Consider the following 12,482-nt stretch of genomic DNA (forward strand, 5'->3'; position numbering starts at 1 on the left):
AATTTGCTGTCCCATCTACCGTCACCTGGATAGAATAACAAAAACAATGAGCATTTAACAATAGACTTATGTTTTCATAGGAAAATGCTGGAAACAAAGTAGCAAAAATAGAATGGGTGAATAATAAGAAAGAGGAATGGATGGATGAATCAATTTGTGGTAAAGCAACTATGAGGTGGTGTATTCACTGTATAATTTTCTGCTTCTCTGTTATATTTGAAAATGTTTATAATAAAATGTTGAGAGAAAATATGGTTAGGGAATACAAAATAAAATCCATTATTTTTAAAACTATTTTTGAATTAAAAAAATTTTTTTTAACATTTATTTATTTTTGAGAGACAGAGAAAGAGCACAAGTTGGGGAGGGGCAGAAGAGGCACAGAATCTGAAGCAGGCTCTAGGCTCTCAGTTGTCAGCACAGAGCCCAACTCGAGGCTTGAACTCACAAACCAGGAGATCAAAACCTGAGCTGAAGTTGGACACTTGACTGACCAAGCCACCCAGGCACCCCTAATGACTTTTAAAATTCACAGCATGCCTAACCTGAGAGCTTGGTTTCTCCCATTCCTCAGCTCAAGTCCTCAGGTTTCATACGGAACTCTTCTAATTCTTCATATTCTGACTTACTTCTCCCTACACTCAACCCCTCTTCCTCCCCTTCCCCCTCTGTCATTTCTCACTCACCTACTTTCTGGCTCTGTCTGGGTCTATGTTTTTTAATTTTTAAAATTTTAAATTTTGCTTCATTTTTAACTGAAGTATAGTTGACATACAATAGTATGGTCATTTCAGGTGTACAACATAGTGATTCAACAATTATGTACATCACAAAATGCTCATCATGATAAGAGTAGTTACCATCTGTCCCCATACGAAGTTATTACAATATTATGGACTACATTTCCTGTACTGTACTTTTCACCCCTGTGACTTACTTATAACTGGATGTTTGTACATCTTAATCTCCTTTACCCATTTCACCTATTTCCCTCCCCATCTCTCCTCTAGCAACCACCTGTTGTTCTCTGTAATAATGACTCTGATTCTGTTTTCTGTTTGTTTTTTCATTTATTTGTTTTGTTTTTTAGATTCCATATGTAAGTGAAATCATATGGAATTTGTCTTTCTCTGTCTGACTTGCTTCACTTAGCACAATACCCCTCAGGTCCATCCATGGTATCATGAATGGCAAGATCTTGTCCTTTTTTATGGCTGAGTAATATTCCATCATGTATATATACCACATCACATCCATCTGTTGATGGACACTTAGGTTGCTTCCATACCTTGGCTATTGTGAATAATGCTGCAATAAACATATGGGTGTATACATCTTTTCAAGTTCGTGTTTTTGTTTTCATCAGGTAAATACCCAGAAGTGGAATTCCGGATCATATGGCAGTTCTATTTTTAACTTTTTGAGGAAATTCTATACTGTTTTCCACAGCGGCTACACCAATTTACATTCCCAACAGTGCATAGGGATTCCCTTTTCTCCATATCCTCCCCAACACCTGTTATTTTTTTGTCTTTTTGCTACTTGCCATTCTGATTGCTGTGAGGTGATGTCCCATGGTGGTTTTGATTTGTATTTACCTGATGATGCGCGATGTTGAGCATCTTTTCATGTGTCTGTTGACCATCTGTATGTCCTCTTTGGAAAAATATCTGCTCAGGTTATGCTAGGGTCTTAATACATGGCCTCAGATGTCTCAGGCTCTAATTGCCTGCTTGGGCCTCTCCGCATAGGCTCTGCCCTGATTGGATTATGAATAAAAGACAATTCTGGCCCTCACGGACCAGCTTTCTAGATTGCTGGTACAGGCCCCTCTCACCTTTCCTTGGCTTGGGGAATTGAACACAGTGTTTTGTTTAATAACTTGGGAGGATATTTCTTCCTTCCCTCCCTGCCTTCCTTCCTTCCTTCCTTCCTTCCTTCCTTCCTTCTTTATTTTGTGCCACTTAGCATATAGCACCTATATTGTAGCTTATAGAATGAGAAGGAAAACACTGCAATTTCTCAGATATCTACTTTCTTGAATAATCAGCAAACTTAGAACGTGAGACTAAATCTTCCATAGGTGACAGTTAAAATTGTGGTCATTTACTCATTCGACAAATATTAAATGCCTGCTATGAGCCAGACTCCATAATGGTTCCAGTCATTGATTCTTCCCGAACACCAATCATTTGGGAAGCAGGTTAGCTTCCAGATGAGAGCTGTAATAGGGCCTTGCCGTCATGCCATCCCTGGGGCTGCACGATGGCTGACCTTTTAGAAGGGTCGCCTGATCAGGAGTCCTTTTGGTAATTCAGTAAGGAGGCACCTTGGCCGGGGGCCCGGAGGCCCTGTGCTGGAAGTGCTCACCCTGCAGTGACTTATGCTGACAGCAGCATGTCCTGACAGTGAGACCTTCCTCCATCACCTGCCCTGCCCACCACACAAATGCCTCATGAGTTGATCTCGCAGGTGTGCTTCATGCTTGGCAAAATCTGAAGCGAGCAAACCACACAGACTTTCTCTCTCTGTGTCTTTCGTCTCAGCTGGGTACAATGGGGCTTCTTGCATAAATAGTGCCTTCATTTATTCCGTGTAAACAACGGTCATTGACTTCCTACTCTCAGCTAGATAACTTGTCACTGCCCAGATGGGTCTTTCATTACACTGAGACTTCCCCTGCTAGCTTTTCCTTTATATTTTGTCTTTGAAAGCAGCGGTTATGAATGTGTTTAGTGTGTGGGCTTTGTGTGATGCTTTCTGCCTAATATTTCCAAACTTCATTGCTGTAGAATTTGGCAAGGAGTGGAGAGAAGAGAGAATAAGGAATAAAAGGGAGAAACAAAGCCAGTTGTTCAGCTGAAAGACAAAGGGGTCTGCAATGTCTTAACTACCATTGACTATTGAGAGCAAGACATCTTGAGTTGTTCATATTATTTTGACTTGCCATATGGTAGTGGGTAAAGGTGGTGAGGAATAAACTGGGCAGGTCACTTAACATCTCTGCCCTTTCAGTCTGGCCTACATGGCATTGGCCTCTTTATGCCTAAAAATAACTTATAATTAGATGCATTTAGTGTCAATCAGGATGGATCAATTACCACTACCTCTCTGTAATTTCTTCGTAGCAGGAAAGGACTGGAGTGCATAATCTCAACAACAATAACAACAACAACAATAATAATAATAATTTGGGTGCATTTTGCCCTGGCTTCTTCAGAACTCCTCAATTTGGGATAATCCCTCCCTCATCCGCCCTGGGTAAGAAAGCTGGGTAGTGGCCCTCCTTTTAATGCCTTTGGTACAAACTGGCAAGATATATGAGAAGGAGCCTCTCTAAATGCATGCAGGTGGCTTCTTGCCTCGGGTAACGAATCTCATTGTCCCTTTGTGTCCTCACATTCATTTAGTTTCTGGCAAAGCAATAAGTGACACCGTAGAAAAGGCAGGAGGGCAAATAGGGATCCTTAAATAAAGAAGGTAGTTTGGAAGGAGAAAAAAAAAGAAAGAAAATCCCTTGAAACATCTTAAAAGCAGCCAAGCCTAAGCATGATCATATGAAACAGACGTGCTCTTTTGTTTCACTATGTCGAGGTGAATTTACTTTCTGGCTTTTCCTTTTTGTTAAGAGATTGTGTGGCGCACATGAAACACCTCCAGAAATCAAGACAATGGGCATTTTCAGTGATCCATTGAAAAGGATGTTCCAATTCCAGTAGACATTTCAGAGTCTATTTTAATAATATAGGCTGCATGGTAAAAGCAAGAAGGGTCATAGTCAAATAATGCTTTGGGTGGAACAGCGCCTTCCTCCAAGGTAAGTTGCTCCTGGTGATTTATAAGCATTGTTAATTTGCAAGACAAGTAAGTACCTTGTCAGCTGGTTAAGCAAGTAGTAATGACTTATCCTTCTGTGCAAATGGGGAACCAAGGACCTACTACATGCCCTCAAGCTCCTGGCATCTCAGCCTGAGTATACGGAAATGGTACAGGCCAGCCTGATCCTGCTCAGTCTCGCTCCCAAGCTGAGGGGGCCATCGTATCACTGCCCAAACCTTTTGTCTTGGCAACTCTCCAGCTTTGGGCTAGTGCCTCAGGAGGGCCACCATGGCCTGACAGAAGGTGGTAGCCTTAGCTACTAGAGCCTAGACTCCTCACCCCATAATCATCATGTATTTCTCAACTCTGAATTTGATGAAAAATCTAGCTTTGTGATATCACCTCGCCAATTCACCTCTTGAAACTCTGGTTTCCTGATGTTAAGTTAGAGCAATAATGATGGTTGTAAGAACCTGAAGGAAAGTATTTAATGTTGGTAGCGCTGTGTCTTTCATATAGGAGATGTTCGAAAAATGTTGGCTTTACATATTTTTATTTTGTTAATAAGTGGGATTGGTACTCTGCTGCTTTGCAAATATCACAAGCTCCCCTTTTAGAAATGCTTTCTTTCAAGGTTTCCCTTAATGGAAGTTCTGAACTGACTTTACCTACTAGGGGGAAAATGTGATTATAACTCCACTCCCCTAGTTCATACACATACAGACATCAAATATTCCCCAAGGAGGGCTTGGTTACACATTTTGCAATTTGTGCCAAGTCTGGCCTTAAAATAAAAAAAGTTCTATGAAGCAATCAGCAAATTTTACTAGGCCTGTAGTTACCCCTTCATGAAGGGAGCTCGTGAGCCCAGGTTGACTCCTGGAGTCAGGAGGTTTTACCCCGGAGCACCTGGGTGGCTCAGTTTTTTAGGCATCCGATGACTTTGGCTCAGGTCATGATCTCACGGTCTGAGTTTGAGCCCCACATCGGGCTCTGTGCTGACAGCTCAGAGCCTGGAGCCTGCTTCAGATTCTGTGTCTCCCTTCTCTCTCTGCCCCTCCTCTGCTCATGGTCTGTCTCTCTCTGTCTCAAAAATAAATAAACATTAAAAAAAATTAAAATAGAAAAAGTTTTACCCCACGTCTCTCCCAGCAATGGGCAGATAGATAATTTTTCCAGCGAGCCAGCAGTCTTTACCTTGCACACAGATTCTGGAGTCAGGCAGCCCTGGGCTTGGTGTTCTCATCTGTAAAACTGGAGATGATTATACTACCTGGCTCACGGCTTGGTGGGAGAATGGAAATCATGCAGATGAAATGCTTAGCACTATCCTTGGGTGCTGCTTGGTAAGTGATAGCTGTAATAGTTCATGATCATTGTGCAGAAGGTGAGAGGCTTTCTGGAACCTCAGTCAATACAAGCTGAAGTTTTTCTCTTGGTCTGAACTACGGAGTTTCTAGTCACTCTGAGTGTACACCACAGCCAGGCTCCTGGAAGAAAGGAAATTTAAACAGCTAGTTAGAGAGAAAAGACAGAGACACATGGAACATACACCAGGGTGAGCATGGCATCCATGGTTGGATGGAATTGTTAGAACATTCTAGAACAGCTGCTGAAACGTAGGTTTCAGGACTTCATCTTGCCTTTTTTATTTTTAAACCTTTGAAGAATTTTGTGGGTACTGAAGATATTTCAGGATAAATGTCTAAATGAGAGGTTTTTGGCAGAGACAGAAAAATTGTCATTCTGAATCTAAGTTTGACTTGGAAAGGGAAAGACTTAAGAAAACAGCAAGAATACAGAAATTTATGAAAATTGTATTTGTTCAAGGTTGAAGAGGTTTCTGTCTAGCTTAAAAGTGATGTCACGTAAATTACGAAGGGAAATGCTGAGGGGACACATTGGGCAATGTTTCTCAAAGTGTGTTCCGTAGAACCAAGTCTCATGAGATGCTTAGTGGCAGAAGGGTTCTGTGGCCAGCTAAGTTTGGGAAACTATACATTAGTTCTGCCTCTTACCACAAACAGTACACATTCACATATAAAAGCTTTCAGAAGTTGTGGAGTACAGAACTCTATCATGGTAGACCCCATTAGTAGCTTCCAAAAAGCCATTCCTCCTTTTTTGCCATCAGAGAGAAAACAAACTATACAAGAAAAAAAAGAAAAAGAAAAAAAGAAGAGTTGAGAGATAATGGGCCCAGTCTCAGGGAATGAATCACAATATTTTTGTGGCAGTCACAGGACTTGTGGTCTCCTTTGCCAAGGATGAGTATGGGATGAGCATGTGACTCAGTTCTTCTGGACAATGAGACCTACTAAGGGGATGGGGGTTTGGGAGGCTTCTGGGAATAAAATGAGAAATGCAGGGATAGTGCTTCCTTTTTGACACCTCCTTGCTTTCTGCTCTTATGCGAGGTTGTGTGAGAGAACAGGATACCTGGAGCTGTGGCTGCCATCTTGTGACCATGAGAACTGAGACAGAAGGTGTCAGTCTAGTGCCTGATACCGTGGAGCTGCCACCACCATGCTTCTTGTGAATGTCAACACATGTCCTTATGGTTTGAGCCTCTGGTAGCTGGGAATGGAATGCAGCCTAACGAAGCCCCCCTTTCCTTTTGTTTGCTCCAGCCTTTCCCAATAGGTGGCCGATCATTAGCAGTTCCTGAATGGCCATGCTTCCTTTTCTTGCACTGTTTATCTCAAGAGGCAGCATTAATGTGCAGCCATCTGACCACAGCTATTTTCTAGAACAGCTATCGCCATCCCTCACTAGGGTTCATACCAGATGGAACATACCTCGGGAGATGCTGGTGGGAAGGCAGCAGGAGAGAAGCTGGACAGCTGGGTGCCAGCCCCATGCCTCCATTCTCCTACTAATTCAGCTCTTTGTGCCTTAGTTTTATCATCTGGAAAGTGAAGGGCTGCACCACCACTCTCCTTTGCCAGCTCCCAGCACCTAACATCCGTGGACCCAGGGCCTGGGCACTACAGCTGTTGCCATTCGCCTCCTGCCACATCATCAGATCTCCCCTTGAAACGTACCTACCACTTAAACCAGATGAAAGCAGCACTGAAAATCTACCCAGGGGCCCACTCATTACTTTACTTTACATTTTGAAAATTGGCTTTCCTGATCTCCCCACCAACCTTCCTTGGGAGCTGGGTGGGGCCACTGGATGGCACAGGCAGGGCTGACTTACAGGGACCAGCCCGGCCGGCATTGAGGCCTGGAGGGCCTGTGGGTGGTAATGCAACCCAAGCTGGCCTCTCTGCCAGGTCACCGGGTCAGCGGGCTCCCAGGTGGGTGGTTCCCAGGCCTCTGTGAAAATCCCACAGCAGAACTCAATAGCAGGTTTCAGGTTTCCTTGGCTGCCGCACTGCCAGGCTGGGCTCCGGGGGCCGAGCGGTGAGATGGGAGGACCCCCTCTGAGGCAGTTACCCCAAAAGCTCCATGTTCATTCAGGCTCTGCATGGGCTCCCAGACTTAAGAAGCTATGCCCCAAGCAGGCGCAAGAGGTTGAGGCTCTGTTTTCTTGCTTTGCTGCAAACAGATCCCCTTCACCCCGACAGCAACCCCTTCTTCCCAGCCAGAAAGTAATGACAGTGAAATGATACGAGTGGACTTTTTTTCCGGAAGATTTCCTCCCCTCTGCATGTGCAGAGGGTGGTAGGGGAGAGAAGCAAAGAACCATGAAAAGAGATTTGTTCCCCTAATTTCTCTCCATTATCCCAAAAGCCCAAGGAGCAGGTTTTACTACAATGTTTCTTAGAAATGCGGAAACTGAGGCTCAGAGAGATTAAGCAACCTGTCTAAGGGCACATAGCTGTACTCTTGACTCTACCTTGAACCACCTCTCTCGGAGGACAGACCACTTTTCCTGGGAAATTCTCCCAGAGCCTGCTGTAGGTTCGTGGGTAGCTTTCAGAGTTCTAGAAGGGCCAAGAGAATTATAAGATTTTTCAGATTTAATGCGCTCAGCAACTCTGACAATCTGGGTTACGGAAGTACTGCACGTTTCATTAGAGAGGATAAGGAGGGGATCTGGAGGGGTCAGAACCAATTGTGGAATGACCAGGATATTGTCAGTTCAGGGCTGTAGGCTTGGTAGAATCAGCCCCCCTTGGAAGTGAAGCTGCTAGAGGCAGTCCTGGAACTGCTTCCCTGGGCGAGGCAGCTTTCCATGCTGTGACACGGCAGCCTGGTGAGGCGCTCCAGCCTGGTAGTGAACAAATGACATCATTGGCTGAGGCCATCCACCTGGAGCCTTCTCAAGAATGCTGGGACAATTTTAAAAGGTGGCAGGGCAAAGACAAGGGTGAGAGAGGACTCCTCTTTAGGAATCCTGTGTTGACAGCCATCTATGACCTCCAAGATGGGAACTGGCTCCTGCAAAATTGCATTTTTAGCATTAAAGGAAGACCCGGCAAGCTTGTGTGGGCCTAAATGAATTTCCAATGGTTCAGCAGAAAAGTCAACAAAAGGTTGTGTTTCTTGTTCTAATCCCTTCACTTATTCCACCAAATGGTTGTCAGATGTTCAACCACACTGAAAGTCAAGGAAAGCCCACACCAGAAGGTTAAACTTTTGGCTTCAGTGAGGTGTCTTAAAAACAGCGGTGTTACGTATGGTTCTGGAACCAGTTGAAAAGCCTTGAAGAAGAGTTTATGCTGTGTGTTTTATGGTGCCTAGGGACAAACGAGAGGAAGGAAGAATAAAAGGCCTGCTCATTGCTTGGATAGAAGGAGTCAGTATGAAAATCCAGGTTCTTTAAGCAAAGCTGTGAATTCCGCAGACGTTTCTCCCTGCCCTGGAGAGCAGTGATGTCCTTCAGAATGAGTTTTGGACTTTCTCTCCCAGAAGTACTTCCTTCTAATAAGAAATGAGGGTAAGAATGTTGATTCATGATGTTTACCAAATAGCTGCTTGCAAATAGTTTTCCACTTATTTTCCGACTCTGATCGATCGGTAGTGGCTTCTTGGAACACTGTGTTGAGAAGGCTTCTGAGGCAGTGTCTGGACTCAAAGGATAAAGGATAAATCATCGGTACCTGCCATGGGTCCCCACAGGGGAAAGAGGTAGCACATAGTCCAACTATTTGCATCCCCTGTAGATTAGAACAGTGGTAACCAGCAAGGGTTGAGTCATATTGCTTGTTTTCAAATCCTGCTGCACTTTTGTGACTTCTGTAGGTCTTATATTGTGTGGCTCACATTTACACACACTATCTCATATCAACAACAACAAAAAAAGACAAAGGCTCTTTCTTTTCTAAAGGGATCCTGCAAATACTCACCTTGCTGAATAGCTGGAAAAGATAGGAGGCAGGGAGAAGAGGGAGGTGTTGGGAACCACTTTAATTTGCCAGGTTTTGGTTTTTTTCAGTTTTCTTTTCATTTAAATAGTCTTTTGGGGGAAGATGTGGGTAATTTGGCCTTTCCTATTTTTTCTTCCTCATCTTGCTTTTCCCAAGAGTGTACCTGGATATATGACAATGGGGGAAGGCATGATTGGAACCTGGTGGCTGAAGGGAGGAGCCGCAGCATGGGAGCTGCTCTGGGATTCTGATTCGGTGCTATCTCCATCAGGCTGTCGTCTGGTTCCACAGCTCCTTGAGCTGCTATCCTGGAGTTCTGAGAGATAACCGACAGTTTGCTCTCCTGGCTTGGTGTAGCCTCCATTGTCTTCAATGACTGACCTTCTTCTCCACTCTCACTGATGCCCCAGACACTTCTAAACTTCTGCCTGTCTCCCAACTGGCCCCTGGCTTGGATACATGGCTTGCAGTCTCTGAAGTGGTGTGACCATATCAATCAGGATTTTGGACCTTTAAGTCATACTGCCTGAAGCACTGACGAAATGTATTATCTTATATTGACCAGTCCAAAGGCAGGCTGAAGGCATATTGTACTCAAGACGTAATATATTCTTCCCTTCCCTCCACTCTTTATCATGAAACCCTCAAACCCTGTCACATGGCTGTCAGAGGAAGTCGGTGTGGTTTGCTAACAGCCAAGAGACAGTCAAAACCTCTCCCCAAGCAAAGATGGTGAGTTCCAGTCCTTCATTCTGGTTGGCCTTCTTTTTCTTCTTGGCTGAACAGAAATCTTCCTACACTGTACTTTACTTCCCCAGGGCAATGAAGAGTTGCCTTTCCTACACCTTGGAAGAGTCTCTGTGCTCTAAATCTGCTGGGCTTGGCTTCTGCTTTTGAAACCATAAATTCATTGATTTATTATTCCCCTAATGCTCTTCATCTGTAAACTGGGGATAATGTGGTGCCTAGATCATGGGATTGTTATGAGCATACAAAGAGATAATTTATGTAAATTTACCTAGTATAGCTCTTGGCACACAGAAATATTCAATGTATTCAATGTTAGTTGTTGGGTTTTTTTTTTCAGTTCTTACAGGAAATGTCAAAATTTTTTCTCTGGCAAAAATAAACATTAGCATTATTAAATTGTTTTTGAGAAAGATGATGTTCTTAACTGGATCCAAGTTGAAATGATAATTTATTAGTGAATATATATGAATTATATTTTATGATTCTTCTAAGTTTTAAAAGGTATTAACCATAGGCCTGTAGAAGCAGGAAGCTTTATCTACTGAGTTCATTGTTGTATCCCCCACACCTAGAAATAATAGCTGGCACACAATTAAGGTTCAACTTATAGAAGGCATATTCTTGAGTAGAGTTGGTCTTGACATTGAGGAGAATACTTAAAGTGAAACTTTGAGTCCTGGATTACACTTCCAGGGGACATTGTCACCTGTGGAGCGTCCTGGGTATTCTCAATCAGAACTTACCCAAACCTTCAGCGTCCACTGAGCACTCAAGATCTTTATATGCTGACACCTTCCTTTGCTCTTGGCAAAGAATGGCAGAATCACTAGGAGAGTCTAGCTTGCCATGACCTACTCTAAGGATATACATGAAAGGCAGGCTCCAGGTCCTCGTGTTAGTGATACCAGGGGGTCCTCCATGCAACGGTGTACATTTTCAGATCACAAAGTGCTCAGGAACAACATGTTGTGTGTATTATTCTTGGAGAACTGATTCAATAGAGAACCAGAGGGGTCCAAAAGTAGAAATGGGACTGACTGAGGGTAGCTTCAGTTTTCAGTGTGTGCAAAATAAATGCAGAATGGTACATCTGAGGCTAGATTCTGGGGCTGAATCTTCATTCAGTGGATAGACTTCTGCCAAGCTCCAACTGCTGCCATGGTTTAGCTGGAGCCAAAAAGGGACTCAGAAGACTTTCACAGAGAGATAGGTGGGCTACCTGCTGTTGAACAGAACGTCCCTCTGCAAGGTCACCATGTAACAAGACTCCATTCACCTGGAAATGCATCTTTAATGGTTCCCATTCCACCACAGGACAAAGGGGAGAGCCCCAGTTTAGGTCAGCACTTTGCAGCATCCTCATTTGAAAAGAAAGATAATTTTGTCACTGGCTGTCTGCTCAGTGGGATGAGGCATCTTTGATTCACTGGCACATGTGGTAATGTCAAGCCCCTGTCACTGCCCATCCAGATTAATCTTTTTTTCAAATTAAAAAAAAAATATTTTATTTTATTTTTAATGTTTATTTATTTTTGAGAGACAGAGAGAGAGAGAGAGAGAGAGAGAGACAGCACGAGCAGAGGACGGGCAGAGAGAGAGGGAGACACAGAATCTGAAGCAGGCTCCACGCTTTGAGCTGTCAGCACAGAACCTGATATGGGACTCGAACTCACAAGCTGTGAGATCATGTCCTGAGCCAAAGTTGGATGCTTAACCAAGCCACCCAGGCACACTTAATCTTTTTTTAATGTTTATTTATTTATTTTGAGAGAGAGAGAGAGAGAGAGAGAGCATGAGAGAGGAGCAGAGAGAAAGAAGGAGAGAGAGAATCCCAAGTAGGTTCTGTGCTGTCAGCTCAGAGCCCAACATGGACCTCGATCTCATGAACCATGAGATCACGACCTGAGCCAAGATCAACAGTCAGACACTCAACCAACTGAGCCACCCAGGCCCCCACCCATCCAGATTAATCTTAATGGGTAACTTTGTTTTGAAGTTTGTTGCTTATTATCATGTGCAATACATACAAACATATTTCCATCTCTCCTTCTGTGTCCTCTTCTCTCTTTTTTCCTTTCTCGGAAGTATTTAAAAACCTAGATCTTTCAGAATGAGGGAGAATATTTTTGATTATGAAACACACTAATTTTGTGTTGTCTAATCTGGTAGTCAGTAGCCACCCTGCCTGTTTAAATTTGAACTAACTAAAATGAAATATCCAGTTCCTCAGTGGCAGTAGCCACATTTCAAGTGCTCCATAGCCACATGTGGCTAGTGGCTGTCACATTGGACATTTCCATCATCACAGAAAGTTCTATCGGAAGCACTTCTCTATATTCTTGCTATTTCAAGTGTGGTCTAGGGTCAACAGGATCAGCTTCAATGGAAAGCTTGAGGAGCAGTTCCAGCCTATACATATTGAATCAAAATCTGTATTTTTTAGATATTAAGAAAAATTGAAGTTTATTTATTTATTTTTAATTTTTTTTAACCTTTATTTATTTTTGAGACAGAGAGAGACAGAGCATGAATGGGGGAGGGTCAGAGAGAGGGAGACACAGAATCTGAAACAGGCTCCAGGCTCCGAGCTGTCAG

The sequence above is a fragment of the Panthera pardus genome, unplaced genomic scaffold (genome assembly GCF_024362965.1).
Source record: "Panthera pardus isolate Hobbes unplaced genomic scaffold, ASM2436296v1 HiC_scaffold_20, whole genome shotgun sequence".
NCBI classification, from domain to species: Eukaryota; Metazoa; Chordata; class Mammalia; order Carnivora; family Felidae; genus Panthera; species Panthera pardus.